Below are 24,965 nucleotides of genomic sequence, written 5' to 3' on the forward strand. Positions count from 1 at the left end.
GCCTTGGCAGTTAATAGCTGCTGAGCAATTTGCGAGGCTTTGCAAAAGTACTCAGCCACTGCCTCTTGTGCCCGTATTTGAACTCCTCGCAGACAGGTGCTGTACTGTCCCTGTGGGTCCCTTCACCACCCACAGGTGTGAGTACGGCCAAGTTACTCACTAGAGTCCTGCGAATAGCCAGGCTGCATTGTGCTTGGAGTCACAGTAGGGGGAACACCTCACTTTCTCTGTTTGGTCCTTCTTCACCTGATAGTGGTGCCCTGTGTCTTCGTGTCTTACAGACATTTAAAGGATGATAGTTTTAGCCTTATTAATTACATGTAGCCCACATCTGCTTTAGTAGGAATCAGAAGGATCATTCAGTAGGGTTGTAGGCAATATGAGCAAGACTAGGACTAAGAGGTGCTAGGCAGCTGGAGGTGAAGGGGCAGGTGGAGATTTCCTGGATGCTGTCTGTTCAGAGCTGTAACTAAGGGTCTGAATTAGGGTGCAGAAGAATGTAGTTGCTGCCGCGTTCATGGTCAGGAAGGAAGGGGACCAGGGGAGCAGATTGCCTCAATGTCACTCCCTCTGACCTCCTGCAGGCCCTTCCTATTGGCTCCATCCAACCAGAAGTCAGAGAGCAGGGAAGCTAATATAGTGGTTTCATAAAAAACAGGGCAGGAGAAGACAGAAATGAGATCTGGAGGACCAGACGAAGAGTGTTTGGTCCACAGCCTTTAGCTCCATCTCCCCTCCTCCATGCCACAGCAGACGTGGTCCTAGAAACTGAGTCATAGTAGAAATCTGCAAAGTGAATACCTCGCCTTCCTCAGAACAGTTTCTCTCCTCTGGGGGACAATGACAAATTGGAGTTGTTGCACTTGAGTCCTTGTGCAGAAGGCTGGTTAGTAATTTCGCAAAGAGACTTCTGCTGTGTTGACCCAGGCCCTTCACCAGACTGCTCAGATACACCTTGTATTAGTCACAGGTGGTTCGGCCTTGCTGTGGGGGCAAATCCCAAAGGCTCAGGGGCTTAACCCAGCAGGGAGTACTGCTGGCTCATGTTCTAGTCTAGTACCACTCAGGTGCCTTCCTCCATCTTGGAGATACACCATCTGCAACACGGGGCCTCTGGGATCCAGAGGAGGAGACATAAAAGACAGGACCACTTAAAATGACTTTATAAACTGGCCTCGTGTGGCTGACGTTGGGTCCCTCACATCCTATTGACCATTTAGTCATGTGACTCCAACCTGAACACAAAGACAGGCAGGATGTTGGAAGAGTATTAGTCTCTGCTCTGTGCCTGATGGCCTGTTATCAGTGAACATGGCTTAGAGCGAGCTGGACTCCTTAGCTCATGCAAATTGAATACTCAGCTCCCATGTTTACACATGTTCATTAATTCCTGTTGCCCTAGGAATCTCCTCCATACCCTGTGAAACTTGAATGTTTAACCAGTTACTCTAGATATGCTATTTTAATTATCCAGTTATTTAATTATGTGTGACTTTAATGATCTCTACCATTTGCTATTTGGAAGAACCATGGGAGATGCCTTTTTTTTCCCACTGAGTTGAAATGATGTAAATAGGTAGATTTGTGTTGTTATTAAAGATTTATGGCCCTTCGAAAATATTCTCCCATTTTTTAATGCTTTAATCAAGTTATTCATTTAACTCCTTATAAAATGTCCATGCCTATTAAAAGTAGATGGTAACTCAAGCAGGACTTATGAAAAGGTCAGAACAATGAATCGTATTATGGTGAACACTTAAAATGGTGAGTTGATTTAATGTCAGTACTTTTTAGAGTCTTAGCTCTGCAATTAGAAACATAATACTACGTGTCCCGGTACACGAGATGTTTTGAAATATTTGAATCCAAATATTTAGGACCAAAGAGAGGTCTGGAGGAGAAATATATCATTTAGTTTATTTTGCCCTAGGAAATACAAGATCACCATATAATGCTAATTTTTTTTATTTTTATAAGCATATAGTTCTTATTTATAAATGTCTATAGAAGGCATTAAGAACAATATCAAGTAGGGGCTTTGCAATTAAGAACTTGAGTTTAATACCATCTGCAAAGTATTATAATTTGAAATGAAGTACAAAATAATTCACGTGTTCAAAATTAGCCTATTTGCCAACATTTTCTTGTAAATGATTCGATCGTTAATTAGCAGCATTTACAGGTAAATTCTTGGCATATGACTTCATGGGATCAGTGAGCACCGTGCAAATGAAAAAATGACTTATCTTAATCCTTTTTTTAAAAATTGATTTGTTATTGATATATAGTTGACATACAATATTGTATTAGTTTTAGTTGTACAACATAGTGATTTGACATTTATCTATACTTTACGATATGGTCACCACAGTATGTCTAGTAACCATCTGTCACCATACAGAGTCATTGTGATATTATTGACTATTTTCCCGGTGCTGTACGTTATATCTCTGGGACTTGTTTATTTTATAACCAGAAGTTTGTACCTCTTATTCCCCTTCACCCGTTTCATCTGTCCTCCCGCCCCCACACCCCCGCCAGTTTATCTTAATTTTTGATTTTCTTTTCTTTAGATGTCAAGTGATCCCTGTGTGCCCCTGCCATCCACCACCCCCACTTAAAACCATCCAAGGTTCACATTACAATGATGGATCTTTTCTTCCTTAATTAATGATTTCTCCTTGACTGAAGCAGGTTGCAATGCTTAATGTGAACGATAACTGTTAGCCGGAGCGATGTTATTTAAGAAACCCAAAGTAACAACTATAGCAGTGAAAAGATTCATCTTTTGAGTTCTTTACATTGAACACTTATTCTGATTGCTTTCTGAAGATGTGCAGGCACGAATTTATGTTCATAAGTCAGAATGAGGAAATTCTCATCACATTGCCTTGGTGCGTCTTACTTACAGAGAAAAGTAAAAATGTAGGTTACCTGGTGTTTATCAACTGAACCTGAAAGCGATTTATGTTAAATTTCTCCTGACTTATTTGTGTAGCTTTTCTTTCCTTTATAGAGCAAATGTAGTTAGATTTCCTCATAATCAGGCCACACATTTTGGGTTTTTTGTCATGGGTCCCTTTGATATTGTAATGAAGCGGCTTACAGACAGTTAGGGTTCACCAACTGAGGAGGTGTCTATGGATGAACCAACCAGTCAAGGTCTCGGCTGCTTTTACAAGCTCCAGATCCATCCCTGGGTGCCAGGCTTGGGACTAGATTCTTCATGACAGCCTGAGTATTGCGGGGAACTTATTTCATGCCTTGAAAGCCACATGGCAGGGCCATTTACAGAACTGAGGGCTGTAGGATAATGATAATAATGAAGTTTATGGAACTTGAACCGTGTGCTATCCTAGTTCTAGGACCGCTATACCAATAGCTTTACCAGTGTGTAACACCCACTGCTCAGTTCTGACATTAGCTGGTCATGAATATGCTATCATCGGTGTTCCAGAGAAGGAGCGGTGGGCAACGTCACTCTCCTTTGTGTTGCATTTCAACTTAATGTGACATGCACCACAGTGATCAGGGCCTGTGGAGTTGATAATGCAGATTACAATGCGTAGTTTAAACTCTACCATCACATGACCGACAAGAGGCTGAAAAATATTCCTGCAAAGAAACCTCAGATTGAAGGCAATTATAATCATGCAAACCCAACCAAACGACCTGGCATTTCTCATGCGAGTGCAGCCATATTCCAAGAAGAAAAGACAAGGACAAATAGCATCAGGTCTGTCAAAAAGTCAGCCAAAAACTTCATCTTAGAAATGATTAAGAGACTATCAGACGTGTGGATTTTCATCTCCTATTGTTAACTTCGAAACTTGCCCCTTAAGTGTATTGCTGTGTCTGAGATATAAACTAGTGACCATATAAATCTCTGGGTCAGAAAGTTAAGCCCGAGACTTCCCCGAAGCATCCCTACACACGGTAAATTTTCAAGGAAAATACAGCACCATCTGTTGGGCAGTGAGGGGGACTCGCTAGCTTCGGGTAGCTCAGGGTTTCGGGTTCTAACATTAGATCTCACACATTGCTTTCGATATCATACTTTTGTGAAGCCAGATTTTCAGGGACCGTTCTGAGAGTGCCCCCCTAAAATGGAGGAGGAATAGGGAACAGAGGAGGTAGTGTCTTATTTGAGTCAAAAATTTGAGAAGCTGTGCAGTGCCCAGCAGGGTCACAAATCCTGTTGCAAGAAACCGTGGTCATTTAATAATGACATTTTTATCTGTATTATTTTTTTCAGATGGCTACTAAGTTGTTAGGAAATAAGTACGTATTAAATTGTCTGGATCCAACTACCCTAATAAACAGAACTGTAAGCTTTTTCTTTTGGCCTAAGAACGATGTGAGAAAATTTGCTGGGGCAGCAAGGGCTCTGTAAACCCATAAATACCAAGACCATTTCAAAACTTACTATGCAAAACAGGGAGACAAATCTCTTACATTTTTCTGTAGTTTCAAATCATGTTAGAACAGGGCAAACCACTTTTATCGGTGTGCCTTGAGTCTTTTTGAAGGCTTAAAAATACCTTATCTGATAGTTCTTACCATGTCTACAATCTGAGGTTTCTTTGCATTAGGCTGACCTCAGTTCTTATCAGGGCATTTATTGCCCTGAATTGGTGACTGAATTTGCAAGACTCTGTGGTTGGCTGCCTTGGAGTTTTCTTTGATTCAGCAACTGAGATGAAACAGGTCGAGGACACACCGCAAACTCCGGATCCACTGTAGTTGTCACTAAAGCGAATGGATGTCACGTCTGTGGGGTAGCATCTTTCACCTTTCCCATTGGGAGGTAGAAATCTTTATTAATAGAGCATAAGCAGAAAACAGACCATCTCTCCAGTTTTGACCCCACTTCTGGAAAACATACTCTTGTATTCCTCACATATCTATTGTAAGTCTGTTTTGCTTAAAGAACAGAAATTTATCGTCTCACAGTTCTGGAAGTCCAAGCTCAAGGTGTGGGCAGTGCTGGTTTCTTCTGAGAGCCACGAGGGAAGGGACTTTTCTAGGCTTCTGTCCTTGGCTCGAAGACATCTTCTGGGTCTACACATCATCTTCCCTCTATATGTGTCTTTGTGTCCAAATTCCCTCTTCTTATAAGAACTCCCGTCAGATTAGATTAGGGCTCACTTTAATGACCTTCTATTACCTCAGTTACCTGATGTTACGCACTGGATGTTTATGTCCCCTCAGCACCCCTGACTCATATTTCAAATCTAATCCCCAGTGCGATGGTGTTTGGAGCTGGGGCCTTTGGGAGGTGATCAGGTCAGGAGGGAGGCACCCATGTGATGGAGTTAGTGCCCTTATAAGAAGAGGGGGGCCAGAGATAGCCAGGTCTCTTTCTGCCACGTGAAGATGTAATAAGAAGGCTGCCTACAACCCCGAGGAAGACAGTCACCAGAACGTGCCCATGCTGGCACCCTGATCTCCGACTGCCAGCCTCTAGAAATGTGGGAAATAATTTCCATTGTTTATAAGCCACAGTCTGTGGTTCTTTGTTTCAGCAGCCTGGACAGACTCTGATACCTGTAATACCTGTAAAGACCCTATCTCCGACATGGTCACATTTTAAAGTATCGAGGGTTAGAAATTCAACATATGAATTTTTCAGGGGGACACAATTTAGCCCATAACATGTGGGAAATAAATGGAACAAAAAAGAAGCGATGCCTTTTGAAGGGGCAAAGGCTTGCCGCCTCTGAGCTGACTTTGGAGACTGGGAACCCTGAGCTGCCTCGGCAGGAAGGGACAGAGTTCACGAGGAAGCGCTGCTCGTTTACTGGTTCACAGCGTCAGCAGAGAGGAGTGGTTCGCGGAGGAGCGACTCTTCATAGGCGCAGGTGCAGAACTGCGATGGCGTAAACCAGCCTCTCTGGCTTGCGAGGCGTCCTCCTCTGCAGGCGGCGTGGACGCGAGCACATGCACCTCTGTGGCACTCTCTTTTGGCGAGGCGTCCTCCATTCTGACATGAGTCGGACAAACCTCCGTAATGCTGGGATCCTTTCTGCCAAGATGGTTTGATTGGCAGTAAGGAAGGAATGGGTGTGGCAGCTGAGGCCAAGGGAAGCCAGGGCCGCCGTGTCACGTGCAATGTCACGAGAGAATGCCACGGGGAAGGAAGACAAGACCACTGGAAAAGGGCCATACAGAGGATACAGACCAGCCAGACTCAGTAGAGCAGAATTGTCCTGGCCACCATTCTGAGATAAAAAAAAAAGCAGGGTGAATGTTGGGCACAGCAGAAAGAAAGCCATTTTGCGAGCTTTTAGCATTTGTATCATTGTCCATGTTTTCAAAGCAAGGCTTCCCAGGGAACCCACGAAGCCTCCGTCCCAGGGCCCAGCAGTTTCCTTCTGTCAAAGTTCAGGACACAGCAGCAGGACTGACAGGAGGCAATGAGTAGTGGATGAGAAAGGGTGGGGGCGTCTGAGCCAATGTGCCTGTTAATCCAGCCCTGATGCCTTCTAGCTGTGCGCCTTTAGACGACGTACCTAAATTCTGTCTCCTAGTTTCTTTCTGTAGGGTGAGGATAATAGTACTAATGAGTCGAAACCCATAACGTGCCTAAAACAGTACCTGGCACAGTACAAGTGCTCAGAAGAGTTTGTGTTGTGTTTGTCGGCAGCTGTGTAGTTTTAACGGTGTTGGTGACGTAAGTGGCGGAGGGTCAGGATAGGTCCACCTGCTCATGGTAAGGTTATTCTGTTGGGCATGGAAGCTTCAGCCCCGCTTTTAGGATCTATGGATGGAGACCATTCCCGGGCTGATGTAGCAAAGAGTCGGTTGTGGTTGGGAACAGTGACAAATTGCTGGTGTAATCCATGCAACCTGGACCTTTTATATTTAGAAGAACTTGAGTTTATTCAGGTGTGCATTCAAATGTTACCTCCATAGCGATGCCTTCTCTCACCACCAAGTCTCAATTGGATACCTGTTCACCTCCTAACTCATCACCCTATTTGAAATCTTTTTTTATAGTAGTTATTTTTATCTTATATATTTCTAGTTTGTTTCATTCTTTCATTGACTTATTTAATTAATTAATATATAATACATTCCTTTCATGTGCCGGACACCATGTTTGGTGCTGGAGACACAGGGATGACAAAATAAGAGAAAGCCCTGGTCCTCATGGACTTACAGGTTAATGAGTAAGGTAGATTGACAATAAATAAACAGGTAAATGTCTAGTGAATATAGTACGTCAGCTGGTGATAAACTCTAGGCAGAAAAACGAAGGCTTGCTGGGCTGGCGCGGGTAGGCGGGTTTGCAGTTCTGTGCAGTGTGTGAAGGCAAGGCATCGCTGACGGGCCACAGTTGGGTGGAGAGCTGAAGGCGGGATCTATGTGGCCGTCTGGGTGAGGGGTGTTCTCATACTTTGGGAATGGCAAGGGAAAAAGCACCGAGGCGCAAAGTGCACTTGCTGTATTCGTGTAACAGCAGAGAAGTGGGCGAGGCAGGAGCAAGATGGATGAGGGTGATTCCTCAGTTAGCTTTCGCTGTACAGCAAACCACCTCAAAGCTTAGTGGTTTGACACAACCACGATTTTTTTTTTTTTTTTTTAGCTTGGTAACCTCTTTGTCAGCAGTTTGGCTGGGCTCAGCTAGGCGGTTCTTCTGTTGGTCTTGACTAGGCTTACTCACGTGCCTCTGGCAGCTGCCAGGAAGCCGAGGGCTGACCGGCCTTAAGATCTTCAGGCAGGATTGTTTGTCTCTGGTCCACACTGATCTCTCATCCTCCAGCTGGTTATTCTGTGCTTGCTCACATGGCAAGTCACTTCTGCCACGTTCTGTTGGTCAAAGCAGGTCTCATGGCCAAGCCAGGGTTCAGGGCTTGGGGAATCAGCTCCACCTCTGATGGGAAGAACTCAAAAACATAGCATGGCCATTTTTACAGCCTACCCTAAAGAGAGTGGAAGAACGTGAGGCCAGAGAGTACGCAGCTTCGTAAGCTATAAACGTGTTCAGATTTCATTTATAATGTACGTTGGAAAGCCATCTGAGGGTTTCGAGTAGAGGCTGCACATGATCTGACCTAAGTGAAAAGCATCTCTCTGGCTGCTCTACGGAGAAGAGACCATAGAGGGGTGAAGTAGAAGCCTGAGGACCAGTTTGGAGGCGATCGTAATAATCTAAGTAAGACCTGATGGGTACTGGGACTGGAGTGGTGGCTGTGAAGGTGGTGAAAAGTAGCCACGTTCTCGGTAGACACCGAATGCCTTCCCCTGCGTCCACCCGTCCCCTTTCTCTCTGTCATCTCGAATGAAAGCTCCTTGTGCGCAAGGAGTGTTACATTTTCCACAGCCTTCTCAGCACCAGACCATGGCCGGCACTTGGTAGATGTTCCGTCCCTATCTGTTGAATGAATGAACGAATGAATGAATGAATGAGTGAATGCATCTGTCGGGATTTAGAGTTCCAAGGTGAAACAAATACAGAAACTAATAGAGCCCTACTCTCGTAAACTCCTTCGTGACCCCACTGACTCTACTCTGGGCTGCTCACAGCATGGCTTGCAGATGCAGGCCTCTGCTTGTGAAATCTGTGAATGGAACTTGCTGTCCTTGGACCGTCTGCCTGGACGGGAGTGTCCCGGAGAGGAGCACTTAGCAGCACATGTGGGACATAAAGCCTACGGGGCTGCATTTGGGAAGGGTCACTTAGTAATGCATTTTAAGCTAGTTTATTTACTTCATTGCATTCTGCATATTTATTTGAATCTGTGAGTGGAGTTTTTATTACTATAAATAGAAATAATAAAACACAGAGCCTTGGGTTATTTTGCCTTAGAGGAATAATTGGTGAAATAAACTCAAATTTTAAGGGTTCTTAAATGATGTTGTCAGCAAGTCAGTGACCATAATTGTTTTGTTGGCTGATAGGACTTCGCTATCCCAAACACATAATGTTCACGAATAGGCATCCTTTAATATTTTAAATTCTCAAGGCTTCCAACTTCCATAGCTCTGGGAATTTGGAAAACTTAAAAACACCATTTTTTAAAGTCCTGTGTGGGATGTCAGGGTGATAACTTCCTGCGTGATCTCCGTCCGCCTGGTACAGTGCTCAGCAGTTCAAGGCTTTTGTTCCTCAGTCATTTCTTCTCTTTCCTAAGTCTTCAGTGTCTCTCCCTGTTGGATTATTCCCAAGATATGGAGTTCTAGAGTGCTCCCCCTGCCCCTAGTCTAGGAAGCAGAAGAGAAAAAGCAAGCAGCTAACAAGCGAACCTTCCCCTGCTCTCTCTCTTGTTTCTGAGCCACACTCCTTAGAAGCCCAGCTGACCCTTAGACGACACAGGTTGGAACCGCATGGGTCCTCTTATACACAGATTTTTTTCAATAAATATTGCAAATGTATGTTCTCTTCCTTATGATTTTCTTAACAACGTTTTTCTTTTCTCTAGCGTCCTTTATTGTAAGAATATACATGTAACATAAAAATGTGTGTTAATCAACTGTTTACGTTATCGGTAAGGTTTCCGGTCCGCAGTAGGCTCAGTCCCCGGGGAGTCCAAAGTCATCTGTGAATTTTCGAGCGCGCGGGGCGCTGGCGCCCCGAAGCCCCTTGCTGTTTGAGGGTCAGCTGCATGGCGTACGCGTGACCGTTTCCGCCTCTTCAGTCCCGGTCATTTTCAACCCGCTCTGAGCTCGCTTCTGCCTCGGACTTTGCCGCGCTGTCCTTGCTAAAGCCAGCCGTGGCCTGGAAGAGCGCTCCTCAGACCTGTTACACGGGACACGCGGGCCATGCCCGCTTCCTTCCCCGGCTCCCGAGCCCTCTCTCCCCGGCTCCCCTGAACTCTGACTGCTCTGTTCGTTCTGGTTTTTATTCGATTTCTTCCTTCTCCATTGAATATGGTAATTCTTGCACTGTGGTAATCCAGCTACTTACATGGTATCTTCACTTGAGTGCTTAATGGGAATTTTGAGCTACATGTCTGTTCCAGACTCCTGGTGTTTCCCCTCCCACCTCCTCCCGCTCCGATCTCCCTGTCTCAGTGTATTCACCCCTGCATTCACTTGCCTCCTCCAGCCTCCATCCGGCCGAAGCCATGGCCCCTTCTTAGTCACTGGGTTTTCTCCTGCTCCCCTGCTCAGATCCACGCTCTATGCAGAAAACCTCACCTGCTGCCTTAAAACCCTAGTGATCTTGGGAGAAAACCTCAATTCTTCTAAGGACTCGCAGGCCCGTCCCAACCCAGGCCAGGCTTGCATTTTGGAGCTCATCTCATGTCACTCATCCTTTGACCTGTCGCTTTCCGCATGTTCCTCAAAATCACCCCTCGTACTTTACGCTCTTCTCTTTACCAGGCACACCTGTCACCCCCACCCCCGCCCCCGGCTCTTCTCCCATCCCTCAGGATCAAGAGAAGGTGCCTGTTGCTCCAAGAGGCGTCCCTGAACCCCCAAGCCTAAATGAGTTCTTCCTGTTTTCCGCCTCCAGAGCAGTCAGTGCTCTCGCACAGTGCTCATCACAGCTTATGGTTGCATGCTGACCTCCTCGGTGCCACTTGGGGTCTGACAGTCATGTCTTCTAGTCTGTAAGCCCCATGTGAGTGGGCACTCGCCTGTCTCTGCACCAGTGTTAAGTCCAGCGCCAGGCTCGGAGGGCACGGGGTGGAGGAGGAAAGTTTATTTCCTGGTTTATTTTGGAAGGAGTTGAGTTTAACGAAAGCCATCACCAATCTCAGTGGGCCCGTGGCCTTCCCGAGGGACCAAGTCCCGATGTGGGTGTGACCATCCTCTGCCGCTTTTCATAGAGCTCTTCCTAGCAGGACATTTCCTCCCCTCCCTCGTTTGTGTAAAAACAACTCAGGAGTGCAAAGAAGAAGCTGGCCCTGAAGCAGGTCAACCAAAATGAACCTGTTTAAGGAAAATCTGCACCATTTTATCAGACGGCTTTAAAAAGTCAGTGAGTCAACATGTTGAATGGGCGCGTACTCAGAAATAAATAATCCACGGCATCCCAAATGAGCCATATTGTATAGCGCAGCTGAATCAGTCATTTTTTATTTATCTCCATATTGAGGAAAATCAATTAAAAAATTTCCCGAGCAGTCCTGGTGCTCAGCTACCCGCCGTCGCCCCGCCCCCCGTGCGTTAAGTTAGGTGGTTCTTTTCACGTGGAACAGCTACAAAACTCATCTTTCCTCTTGCTTCTAATTCTTCCTCTGGTAAATTCCTCGCTGTTTTCACTGCTGTGCTGCAGTGTCTGCGCATTGGCCCTTCTCGGTGGTTTTGACTTGGAATTTAAATAATCGCTCTGAGGTTCTAATGGGCGGATGACGTATTAGAGTTTCGTTCTCGCCCATTCTCTCTGTCCTCAAATGTCCTGGCCAGGCCACCCCCTCTTCTTGAGCTTTTATCCTTGTGCCTGAAACCAGTCTTGGCCTCGCCCACTGTCTGACCCTGCACGAGGTGGTGGATCCATGTCTGAGAAAGCAACTTCTATGGCATTTGTTCCCAAATCCAGCTTCTTAGACATCTGTCCTTAGGTTGAGGTACTTCTGTGCAACTGTTTAGCATTGCATGAGGTTATCCCTTTGAATTCTTTCCGGGTATTCCAAATGTGACGTCATCGTGCATGGGACGATAACAGCTTTGACTAATTATTCCAAATAGCGGCTTCTGCTTCCGATTCCAGTAGCCTAAGGTTCATTTTCCTCAAGTCGCTGTGGAATCCTTTCATGCTTTCGGAGAAGGCAAGAGCAATCAGGAGCTCAGCACGGCTTTCTGTTAGAGGTTCACAGGTGGTAGAGACTATTTTCCAAATCACCCGTAATAACAGTCTTGAGCACTTTGGGGGCGGGGTTAGGCTGAACCAAGCCATTTGAGATACTCAGAGTTGTTTGATGAAATCATAGGCATAGAAAAGTGAGTGAGCAGTCCCAGCTCCCTGTTAGCTGGGGCACGTGTCGTGAGGGCAGCTCAGTGGGTGCAGGGTATTCCTGGTGTGAGAGAACCCCAGGCCCCGGGCAGTTTCATTTCATAGAGATAGATGCAACTTTGTGGTGACAGACAGACAGACAGACAGACACGCAATAAGCCTCGTGTGGTGTAAATGCTTTCTCTGAGGACACTATCTTCAAGAATACTATGCATGGACTTGATAAACGTAAAAAGGGTGATTTTCTTTGTCGCTTGCCGTGTCTTCTGATGGTCATTCGTAAGTACCTGCGTGTTCCAAAGCCTGGGATTGTGATACCAAGCTTCTGCCATCATGCTCTAAGTGATTTTCCACCTCAAAATGCCTGTCAGCCTGTGCCCAGGAGATTTAGTCCCCACGGAGGTACGTGTAAAACTATCTCAACCGAACGGCTTATGTTGAAATTTTCCCATAAAAAGATAAGGATCTCGTGGGAAAATTTCCCACAACGCTCCAAGTTTCAATTTAACTGGTACGAAATTTTGACAAACATCTTTTTCTTCCTTCCCTCTGACCCAACGTGTTAAAAATCCGAGGTGGCTGCTAACATAACTCTTTCGGACAGCGCTTCTTTAAGGAACACCATTCTCCTTTCATGCGGTCACTTCTGCCCTTTCTGCCTTCGGGGCCCTCAGTTCGGATATACTGATGAGCTCATTCTTTCCCCATAAACTGATGAGGCTGTGACATCAAGCTGCACTTGACAGTCTCCTCAGCTGAGGAGAAAGCTGGCAGCACAAAACTCACAGTTAGAGAAGCACAGGAAGAGGACCTACGTGCATTTGGAAGGCAGGTGTTAGGGATGCAGGTGTTCAAGAAGGGAAGTCGATGAGTTAGGGAGCGAGAGGGTGGGTACTCATTACAAAATAATGGTTTAAATTAGACTCGCAAATTTTATCTTCATAAGTAGGTTGACTAAATATTTCATTTTCAGGCGTGCTTATTGCAAAATGCCCTTACCAAAAACTCAGCCTCCATTAGACGTGTTACTGCAGAGCTGAGACTCATAATCTTATTCATGAGCCTTAGTGATGACAGGAATTTAGTCCCTGCCAAGGGATGAAATGGTCTCGGCTGTGTGAACCCTGGTGCGTGGTTAAATACTATGGATAGATATCATCAACTGAAAAAGCTCTGATAAATGTTTCTGGATTCCACAGCACGGGTTTTTTTTTTTCATCGTTGTTGTTGTTGTCATTTTTAAATTCTTAAAACAACCACCCAAATAATCAAAGTACATTTAATTAAGAGGAGAATGTGAGAAACCACATTGTATTTTATTTTCATATTGATAATTAAGGCGGCCATATTTTTTTGATTGTAAAAGAAAGACTTGCAAGAATGTCAACCCTTGTATACATGCCACGAGGTCCTCCAAATCTACCGTTTGGACAATTCTGGACAAGATGGAGATGTCCGCTCTACCAAGAGCAGTGATGCTTTCTGGGAGATAGAAGATCTGGAAGTCAGGAAAAAAGGGCGTATTGGCAGTTGACCCAAAAACATCATCACTGCAAAAATGAAGCACAGGAAATATTTTTCAGAGTTTAGACTCTTTCTGTTATTTTATTTCCTTTAGTCCTGTAATCTCATTTTTTTTTTTTATCTTAAAAGCAAGATTTCTGTTACTTTTAATTCTGGCATTATAAACCAGCTCCGTGAGGAAGTAAGATAATAACCTTCTTTTGAAGATAAAAATATTCTCTTGATATAAAATATTGAAATCAGGAGGGTGGATAGTATTGTTAACAATTTCTTAAGATGGTATGTGTGATGTCGAGATTCTGATGTCATTCCTCAATTATGCTCTCTTCCTCCTCATTCAAATACATATATTACTTTATTTAGCTGGAGAAGATAGCCTCAGATCTAAAAAGACTCTTTCTAAAATTCTGTCTTTTTAAAAGTCAAGCACTGATAACATTGAGTTACTTATATCCTCAGCATGCTTAGGGATATTTTTTCACATTTTAGTCATGCTTTTCATTTGATCACTAGTCAACATTAATTATGGTTGTTGTATTAAAGTGATTAACTCTATGTTACACATAGATTACCTCCTCTGGAATGGAAATCTCCATTCTCCAACACCAAAAAGAAATCTTAAGATACCTTGAATATTGCCATTCTGAGGTATAAAGAGCTTTCTATAAATCATGTTAGACTACTAATAATTTTCAGGAAACGTAATATGTGTACCAGAGCCAATTCTATTTAAAATATATCACATATTGCCTAGGCTTTAGTATACTAGCGGTGTTGTTCATGTATTAGTAGTTTCCGTCATGGAGACCATAAAAAAAATCTGCATCATCTTTAATTTGCTGATTTTAGATATTCAATGAATTATTTTCTTGTCAGACCTCAAGGAATATAGTAATTACTACTTCATAAGCTAGAGATCAGAAATATAAATTTGCATCATTTCTGAGTCTGCTATTACTAATTGTAATGTGAGATCTGTAACTTTTATAATGTTGGCCATTAACTAGTTGTGTGACTTTGGATAAGTCACCTTACGTCTGTCCTCAGCATCTATAAAATGGGAGTTTGACTGGAATGTTTCTAAGCGTTTTTTTTTTTTTAACCTCTAATATTTTCAGTTCAAATAAATGTCTATTTGTTATTATATGATGTTATATTGTATTGCATTATGATTGTGCACTTCATATATGAAATGCCGCCCTTGACCCATGACTGGTAGCTCAGGCGTTAGTATAGCGGTGGAAATGTGAAAAAGCAGATGGATGGATGGACAGTCTTCTTCATTACATCCGGTCTCCTTTGAGTCCAAGGACACGTTTTAATGATTCATATGTGAAAAATAATCTTACAGATAACAGAAATTGAATTATGTGATCTTGGTCTCAATCAGTGTCCTAACCAAGAATTCTTTGTATGATCATTTTTGTCTTTTATAAGAGTCCTTTAGAATTGTACATATTATAAAATTTTCTAAATTAATAAAAAATATACAAATATAATTTTCCCAGTTTGCTAGAGAACTGGGGAGAAAGTGTGTTCCCTAAATGGGATTTCACTGATATGTTAGGCTAATGGTCCTGGAAAGAAAAAAAAAGTGGCATTTGCTGCCTTTGCCCACTTGATAACATGTCCCCCGGCTGACTTTCTCGCAGGGCTGGGTGGGGAATCTCTGGGAACTCCATCCTTTTAACAGTTAATAGCTAGTTACTGCTATTTGAGTGCCTATGTTCTAGGGATGCTCGTTGCTAAGAATTTCATGAAAATTTTCTCCTGTGATGCTCATGGTCGTCTTCCGAGGTATGTGTTCTTGTTTTGCAAGAGGAATCCTGTTTTGCAAATGAGGAAACCGAGACTCTGAAAAGTTAAGCAATTTCCAGGGTTGTACAGGGAATGGCAGAATTGGAACTCTCATTGAGGTCTGACCACATCGAGGCTTTTGATGTTAACATCATCAGCACCAGGCGGAGGACACAGGTGCATAGTCAGAAACATGCACATGCACACACACATGCACACGTGTACGTGCACGCTCTACACAGAGCACAGCCCAGCTACGTGCCTCATCTACCTGGAAGTACACCGGCCTCATTTTGTGCTGTCCACTCCCTCCCTCCCGCCCCATGCCCCGTCCTTGTAATGTCAGTGAGAACAGCTTCCAGAGATCACTACCGCCACCAGCCTCACCTCCCAGGTGTGCTCTCTCTGAACCTCTTGCTTTGTGGCCCCCTCTTTGCCCTGCTTTCCCTGCCCCAAGCCGACTGAAGTGAACGGGTGCGATCCCCTATGGTCATTTGCTCCACATGGAGCTTGTCCTGCCTTGGGAACAGTTCTGCCACTAGCAAGTCCCCTTCCTCTTCTCTGGACCTTCCAAGTTCTGAACCACCATTGCGACCTCATGCCTGCCCTCCCTCTCCGGCTCTTAGCCCTAAAATGCCCAGATATAGGCTTTTTAAAAATTTTAGTATGCGTGTAGTGGGGAGCACATTTAATATTGTTGTAGCTATTTAATGATTTATTAATTATTTGCGGGTACAAATTTCCTTATTTTACTATTTGCAAAGCATCCTTAACTCAAATTGTACTTTCCTACATTTGATTACAAAACATTTTTTTTTCTGTTTTGTTTGTTCATCTATTTTGATCTTTAGATCTCACATATAAGTGAGATCACATGGTACTTGTCTTTCTCTGTCTGACTCATTTCACTCAGCATAGTACCCTACGGGTTCATCTATGTTGTTGCAAATGGTAAGATTTCATTCTTTATAATGGCCGAGTAATATTCCCTTAGATTACAAAGCCTTTGTCAAGGAAATTTGTTGAAGAATCAATTATCCTTTAATAGGGACGTAACCTCCTAAAAAGCAATAGCACAGGACACGATTTCCTAACAATAATAGTACTTTCCTCAGGCCCACCTCTTCTCTCCAGGCCACTTAGTTTATTTTTTCACTCTAGGCATCTCTCCAAGGAGGGAAAACTCCAGAAAATTTGCCGTCACATCCTCTATTAGATAAATCTTGTTCATAAGTTGCTTAAAAGCTAGTTTAGCTGCCATGTGGATAAATCCATATTCATCCCTTCTGTAATGTTCATTATTCTGATGTTTTGAGTCATGGGGCAGGAGGTTTGTGCCACTGTCGTGAGTAACGTGCTGGCTCCCTTGGACTGGCAAACCAGAATTAAGAATGACTGGCACACAAGCCCACGGGATTGAGAAGATGATCCAAGTCGAGGAAGAGAGAGGTTTCAGGGTCAATTCAGAGCATGGCGGCAGAGTAACAGGAACCCTGGACTGATTCCAGTGGTCACGCTGATGTTCCACCAGCCCGCTCAGTGGCCTTGCCATGGCAGTTCATGTGTCTGCTTGGGCCACTCTTCACCTTAAAACAGAGGTCCTCTGAGGAGCTTCCTGTCTCCTTCCAAGTGTGTTTTTATGAGGACAAGTGCTAAACTGTATATACTGTATATGTTCAGACGCAGAATAGGCTGAATTTGGTCTTCAGCAGACGCATTTTTCGTCCTTGACCACCGTTTCTCTCAGTACCAGACTGCTTTTGCTTTTCTCCCTGGAGTCATGCCTTCCCCAAAACAACACTCTCATTTAGTCTGCAGGGCACTTTCCCCTCCCCGAGGCCTGAAGGTGCCTGATCCAGAAGCTGTATTAGCATCATCCTAATCTTTCTGGATAGCTTTCTTCCAATTGCCAACCCAAAACAGAAAAGGCAACTGTTTCTCTTAATTTGGGTGATTATAGTGTATGGAGACAATGCAGGATGGCCACACAGTATCTTGAATGTTATAGTGACCTTAGTTGTGGCCTTGGATGAGGGTAACTCAGTTTGTTCATCTGTCCATCCATCCATCCATCTGTCCGTCTGTCCATTTATCCAGCTATCTATTCATTTGTCTGTCTGTCCGTATTATGCGTGATATATGCTGAACACCTTTGTCGTCTGCCGATAGCGATGGCGATGCTGATAACGATGCGTGCGTGCTGATGCTGATGCTGTCTGGCTGTCTGTCTGTCTGTCTGTCTGTCATCTGTCTGTCATCTGTCCTGTCTGTCTGTCTGTCATCTGTCTGTCATCATCTGTCATCATCATCCTGTCTGTCATCTGTCATCTTATCTATCTGTCTGTCATCTATTTCTGTCTATCATCTGTCTGTCTGTCTGTCTGTCTGTCTATCTGTCTATCTATCTATCTATCTATCATCTATCCTATCTATCTATCTATCTATCTATCTATCTATCTATCTATCTATCTATCTAATCATCTATCATTCATCTTTCCTTCTTGCCTCCCTCCCTTCCATCCATCTGTTCATCCATCCATCTCTATCTTCCCATGTTATAAAGAAATCTTTTTTTTAAGGAACATGCTTTTTCCTTATTCATTCATGCTTCATACATTTGTTTAGAAAGTTACCATGCTGGCCAATATATACATGTAGATTACTACAGGCAGAATCACAAAGAATATGAACTTGTTTTTAACTATGTGCCTTGAACTTATCAGCACCTTAATCAGCATCTGACATTGTCCTCTCTGCACCATCCCTTTCTCACGCATTTTATGGCTGTGGTCACCATGTAATGCAGTTTGCTTGCTAGCTGATGATATAACCCATGACACCCTCGGACATCACCGCTATTAAGTTTCCCAGGGAACTAAGGGCAATTATCTTGAATCAGCCTCTTTCCCCCTCATTTCTTTTAAAAGATAAGTATGCCATAAGTTCAGAAGAGAATACAACTAAATCCCCCAAATCCAAACACAGCATCTTTTTGGTCTCGAGTGTGATAGACTAGAACAGGATTTCTCGACCTCTGCACCATTGACATTTTGGGCCAGGTAGTTTTTTGTTGTGGGGCTGACTCGTGTGTCATCGGATGTTTAGCAGCATCCCTGGCCTCTACCCGCTAGATGCTGGTAGCACGATCTCCAGTGATGACAAGGAAAAAGGTCTCCAGAGATTGCTGGAGAGTGGGTGGGGCAAAATTACCCTTAGTTGAGAACCACAGAGCAGAAATTAGAAGGTAAAGTGATTTTGGAGTATCCTTTCATGCTGTCAAAACAAATCAGATAAAGAGACAAAGCAAAACCAAACCTCATTCATTCACCTAATGCTTCTTGAATTCGGCCAATGTGCCATGGTACTGTGCCAATAATATAAAGACTCAGACATCAGTAAAGTACAATCTCTGCCTACAGAGAGCCTACTGTGAGGTGTAAATAGATAATCATATAGCACTTGTAGGGAGGAAGTTAGTCACATTTCTAGGTGGTATGTAGCAGAATCTCTCAGTTCCCAACCACAGTGTCACTTCTCAAGTGCTCCCTCTGGAGTCCTGCAGACCGAGCCTTATTTTAAATTTGTCCCCATAGAAATAGCATCCCTTGCTCATTCCCCCTCCGTGGAGTCTTGCTCAGGTTGCCCCTCTCTGGAAGGTCTTAGCTCAGACTTTTATGTGTACAAATTCTCCCTGCCATTCACGGACAGGCCTGTCTCCTTCATGCAGCCATTCTGGATTGCTTTAGCGCACATCGATGTCTATCCACCAAACCCCCATCATGAAACTCACAATCTCTTCTGCACAGCTTATGGCTTATTGTTTGTTGCCCCTCTGTTTCCCATCACTCAAGCTGAGAAGACTTAATTTAGGTGAATGGCCTTCTTAGAAGTTCCCTCTCTGTTGGGTTGTGCTAGGAGTTACATTTAATTTTAAAAATTAAGGACATTTCAAGTATTTTATGATAGAAGACAACACACACGAACTAAGCAGATAATTGCCAAAATGATTTTACTCATTTTTCTATTTTAAGGATTTCTTTGGAGCGTGTAAAAACTAATTGCATTGTATTATTTACATGTCATAAAATTTACCCATTTTTTACATACAATTCAGTAATTTTTAGTAAATTTATAGACCTGTGCAACCATCACCACATTCCAGTTTTAGAATGTTTCCATCACCTACAAAACACCCCTTATGCCTTTAAGGACATTTTGTTATATAATTGTCCATATATATATATATATATATATATATATATATATATATTGACAATCTGTCTATCTATAGATTGATAGATTGGGCGAAGAGGATGGGGAGGGATAAGAGAAAAGGTGGGAAGGAAAGGGAAGGTTACATAAAAAAAAAGAAGTGAGTGTTTGAGGGAACTGTAGAGCAGAAAGGGGCCTTAGAGATGACTGAATTGAAATCTTCATTTTAAAAATGAGGAAGAGTCTACGGCCACGCCACCCTGAACGTGCCGGATCCCATCTGATCTTTGAAGCTAAGCAAGGTCGGGCCTGGTTAGTACTTGGATGAGAGACCACCTAGGAAGACCAGATGCTGTAGGTGTTAAAAAAATAAATAAAAATAAAAATGAGAAAGAGAAGGGCCAAGAAGTTGGAACTTGGAAGACCTGTTCGAGTTGGTGATACATCAAGAATCTGGTTTTCTGAATCTCAGCCTATCGCTTCTGTAGTTACCACGATGCAAAGAATGATCAGTGATTGGAGGACTCGCTCTTGTCTGTTGCTACTGAAAAAGCTATCCTAATACTTCGTGGTTAAAAAACAACCATTTTTACTGTGATTTTGTGGTTGGAATGCGTTCAGCTGCATGATTTTTCTGGGATCACTGGGGCGTCTCCTGAGCGGTCTGAGGCCGGATGACCCACTTCCAAGATAGCGTCCTCACTCGCATGCCTCGTGCGTTAGTGCTCTGTGGTCTCCTCTGCATGGTGTCTCATCTCCCAGAGTCTCTCTACATGGCTTGAGATGCTCACAGCATGGTGGCCTCGAGGTTGTCTCACTGCCTAGATGGCATGGCTCTCAGGAGGGAGAAAGAAGAAGCTTCCAGGACAGTTAATATCTGTGCTTTGGAATTGATACATAAGGTCACTTCTACCACATCCTAGTGGTCAAAGCATCCCTTACCCAAGGTGGAGAAATGCACTCTGCTTCTCAATGGGGACAGGAAGATCGCATGGCAGAAGAACACGTGGGATGTGATATATTGCGCTCATCTTTGAAAAACAGAGGAAGCAAAAATGGGACTAGGGAGGTAGACCTCTCTGAGACATCCCGTCACATTCAGACTAGTTCTTTATTGTGATTATCTAGTAGCCATTGCCTTTACAGGATCAAGTTTAGACTCCACAGCCAATTCTGGAAGCCCCTCATGAGCTGGCTCCTACCACTTGCCCACGTGCATTCTGCTCTTTAGTGACAAGAAAAATCTCACTATTTTCCAAACATACCAGCTTCTTTGCACAAGTGTCTTCCTGTTTGCCCTTCCCATCTCTTCCCAGGTCTTCAGCACACTCTCTCCACTGAGCCAGCTCTTCTTACCTGTTCTTTCAAACTCAGCTCACGTGTCACCTTGTCCCGGAAGCCTTTTGTGTTTCTTTTTCTGTTTGTAGGGTGATCTTATGAGAATAGGAAGTTTTCCTAAGTCTAGTGATTTCTTTAGAGTCTTGCACATACCAGGCATTCGATAAGTGTATGTTGAATGGATACATTTATACATGACACAGATTTAAAGGAAGCGGAATTCCGTGTGCCCCTTTACATTGGTGACGTCATCCCACAGGAAGATTTCTCTAACCAGGAACTGCAGCAAAGCCCAGTTCCATATTGTAGACACTGCTTAGATGTCATTACTCATTTTGATGAGCTGTGTCTTCCCTGTTACTGACTCAGCCACTTGCCAGTATCACAGGCACCGTTTCAGTCCCCGGAACACAACTAGGGAAAGAAAGCAAGGCATGGAAGCATCAGTAGACAATTATCCTGAGACAGCTATGTCAAACGCCATTTTACAGAGAACTTTGAGGTTCTTATGAGAAGACTAACTCGCTCTCCATCCCAGCCCATCATACTGCCTCCCCGTGGCCCAAGAAAACCACTTTGTGGAGAGCCTTCATGAATTCCACAGACGTGGTGATCTGCCTCACGCTATGGTCTCCAATGACCCAGGTGCTGTTCTGACCAGCAGGAGAATTCTCAGGGATTGATTAACATGAACGGAAGTATTTACATGGGAAGGTAGTTGCTTTCCTTGAAAATTCTGCTCCCAAAGCAAGATCGAAAGCAATAGCAGCCCATTGAGAGTTTCAGTAAACTCCTATAGCAAAGGTAGTTTTCAACTCCTTGTGGAGAGAACAATTAAATACAGTTATGACCACCTACTAATTACTTAGCGATCCCCTGGGGAGCCTATGTTTAAACATAATTAATACCGAATACTGAGAAGAGTAATGAAACAAAAATGCATTATATGTGCAGACACACACTTTTAATTCACATGGGACAAAATCTAGTTACTAAGACTAACTATATTAGACAGTTGACACTTGGGCCAAATTTCCCTGATTTGAAATAATGGATGTCACCTGCTTTTTGTTACAAGCAAACACAGGAAAGGAGGCCATATAAGCTCTTGAACATTGAGGAGCTAAAATTTCTTTTGATTTTAATTTTTGGACTGTTAAATCTGGACTAACAGACCCTTGACAAATATGATTATAATGAGAGATGAGCTATAAATGGTTCTGGAAGAATGAGAAGAAAGCAGTGGAGGAATAAATACTCTTTTTTCATAAGTGAGATCCAAAATCTTTGCTCTTCCTTCTATAGATTCCATACCCTGTAGTCACTAAATTAATCTACTTGTTAGTCAGTTCGAAAAGTTGTTGTTCCTGTTAAGACTCAGTCATCTGAGAGATTTTTCTCTGTTAGATGAAACCTCTCAACCAAGGACACTCATCCCTTATAAGAAAACTTTGTGCCTTCTTCTCTTTTGAGCTGCTTCTTCTTGTGACTCTGGAGATAGCCAGGTAGGATAGTCTTGAGGACTCTCTCCAAAGACTTGGCGTCTGGATAAAGGGCAGCTTTTGCTAGAAGGGTTTTGCTGGGCAGGAGTTTTTTTTGGGGGGGGCGGGGTGGGAGCGGGGAGGCTCATCTCACTCATAGATTCAGTGTCCTGGTCCCTGGCCATTCACAGATGCCTCTTGTGTTGAGTGTCCCTCCTGCTCCAAGCCTCTGGGCGCTGCCAGTCCTGCTTCTCACTTGGTAACTAAACCTTCACTTTGGATTAATTTCCTCGCCTCCTGGAATTGAATTTTCAAACTTTCTAGCCTGCTCTGATCCCTCTGGCCTAACTGGATACTCAGTCCCTTTGCTGCTGCAGGTGGCCTCAGGCCAGTTTCACCTTTGTTTCAATTTATCCAGAATTTCATTCTCCTGGATCTGAGGTTAAAGGGCAGCCTTGCCTGTTTGTGCATCCACCCCAGTTGAGCCCAGCTGCCGTGGGGAAAGCTGGGAAGAATCTCACTACTGGAGTGAAGTCTTCTTAGACGTCTTCTCTCAGGGGCTTCCTTTCTGGGGGAAGACAATTTCTCTCTTAATCCTAGGACGCAGGAACCTTAAGGTGACCCTCTGCTTGAGGTGCTCAGTTTCTTCTCTCTGAGCTGCAAACCATACTGAGCACATCTCCGTAGTCCTGGGACATGGCTTCTCAAACCTCAGAGGAAAAACATTGATTGATGTGCTGAGTTCCGTACGACACCACGAACCGCTCACAGCATTCTAGTATGTGGGGAGCTGCCCATCACCTCCCTGCACTTCCATTGGTCACATGATCCAGTTCCAGGCATGTTAATTAAACAAAGCACTCATCTGTGGCCAAGGCTCTGTCTCTTGAAGGATATGCATTGCCAACAGCCAAGAGAGCGGTAGTAAAGACTGTTCCCCATGAGAAAGTGGTTCAGGGCATTTTTCTCCTGCCTAAATCTTGTGGAATTGCGACCAACGATTAGACATATTTTCCTTTTTCAATCGCTATGAGTTAAAATTAGATTCTAACATCAGCTGATTGATGAACATTCTAAATGAGTGGTTTCTTTTTCAAAAATGTAAATGATAACAAGAAAGCTTTGTTTTTGTGATATTATTTTTATTCTATTTTAAGTTTAGAAGTTAAATTTGGGGAGAATGGTTATCCGAACAATAATCAGTGTTCTGATCCATAAGTGCTATTTATTTAGTTCTTTAATTTCTTTTAGCAATTATTTTAAAAATTTTAGTCCTATGTAATTTCTGATCTCTGGTGTTTTTACAGTGGTATCGTTTTTGTAATCTTTTCCCTCAACTTTTTGCTGCTGGTATTTAAATACAATTGATCTTTGTTTATTGACCTTGTATTTATAGGCTCTGCTAGATTAACTCGAATTTTAGTAGGTTTTCTCGTTGATTCCTTAAGGTTTTCTACATAGATAATTATGTTTTTTGTAAATAGAGACAGTTTTACACTTCTTCCTTTACAATCTTTAATCCTATCTTTTTTTCTCTTGCCTATTCTATTGACTAGAATGTTCAGTTCAACATTGAATAGAAGCAATAAGGCTAATATCTTTGCCTAGTTCCTGATTTGGGGTGGGGTGGAGAAGCATTCTTTCCTTTTTTTTTCACCATAAATATTGTTTTAGCTTGAAGTGTTTTGTAGACACTATTTTCAGGTTAAGTTTTTTTTCTGTTCCTAGTTTTCATCATGATTGTTGTTTATCATATAATTTTACCACATACATTGAGGAAATATTTTTCTTTTTTAGTTTGTTAATAAGGTCGATTACATTGATTGATATTTGAATGTTGTACCAACCTGTGTTCCTAGAATAAACTCCACTCGCTCCTTTATGTAGTGCTGTATTTGATTTGCTAATATTTTGTAGAGGATTTTAAAAAAAATCTATGCTCATAGGGAATATTGGTCTGTAATTTTTCTTTTAATGTTTTTGTCAAGTTTTGGTATCAGGCTTATGCGGGCCTCATAAAATGAGCTGGAAAGAAAATGGTCTGTCCTCCTTTATTTTCTGAAAGAATATATGTAAGATTGATATTATATTTTCTAAATATTTGATAACATTCTCCAGTGAAACCATCCGATCCTGGAGGTGTCTGTTCATTTGTTTGTGGAAGGCTTTTGCATAAAAATTTAATTTATTTGCTATAGGGTTATTCATACATTCTGTTTCTTCTTGAGTCAATTTTGGTAAATTATGCTTTTCAAAGAATTTTTCTGTTTCATCAATGTTATTGAATTAATTGGCATAAAATCATTTATAATTTTCACTTACGACTCTTTTTATCTGTAGGATCAGTCTTGTATTTCCTGTTTCATTTCTTGGTTAGCCTTGCTAAAGTTTTATTGATTTTGCTAATATTTTAAAGAAGCACTTTTGTTTTCCTAATTGTTTTCTCTGAGTTGTTTAGATTTTGTCTTTTTCAGAAGCAAAGCAAATTCCTTACATCTGACATTTATCTCAGCTCTGATAATTTTATGAAGAAACTTTTCTAGCAGAAAAGACCCATACCAAACCATGAAATCACTTTTACTAAGCAGCCTATAAATACAACTCTAAAGAATGGGCATGTAATTAACTGAATGTTGTATCCACATGTCAAATTGATTACACATTGAGCTGTGTTCTGCCAGCATTTCAAATCCCAACTTTAGTGGTTC

At 42.8% G+C, this 24,965-nt stretch overlaps 1 protein-coding gene and 1 pseudogene across 1 annotated transcript in view; both read left to right on the forward strand.

Annotated features, from left to right (window-relative positions):
* Window positions 1–24,965, forward strand: part of MARCHF11 (membrane associated ring-CH-type finger 11) — a 96,226-nt gene that overhangs the window by 42,185 nt on the left and 29,076 nt on the right. The window lies entirely within an intron of this gene.
* Window positions 19,681–19,799, forward strand: LOC120586382 (uncharacterized; annotated as a pseudogene).

Source organism: Pteropus medius, unplaced genomic scaffold (genome assembly GCF_902729225.1).
Source record: "Pteropus medius unplaced genomic scaffold, Ma_sr-lr_union100, whole genome shotgun sequence".
In the NCBI taxonomy this organism is placed as follows: Eukaryota; Metazoa; Chordata; class Mammalia; order Chiroptera; family Pteropodidae; genus Pteropus; species Pteropus medius.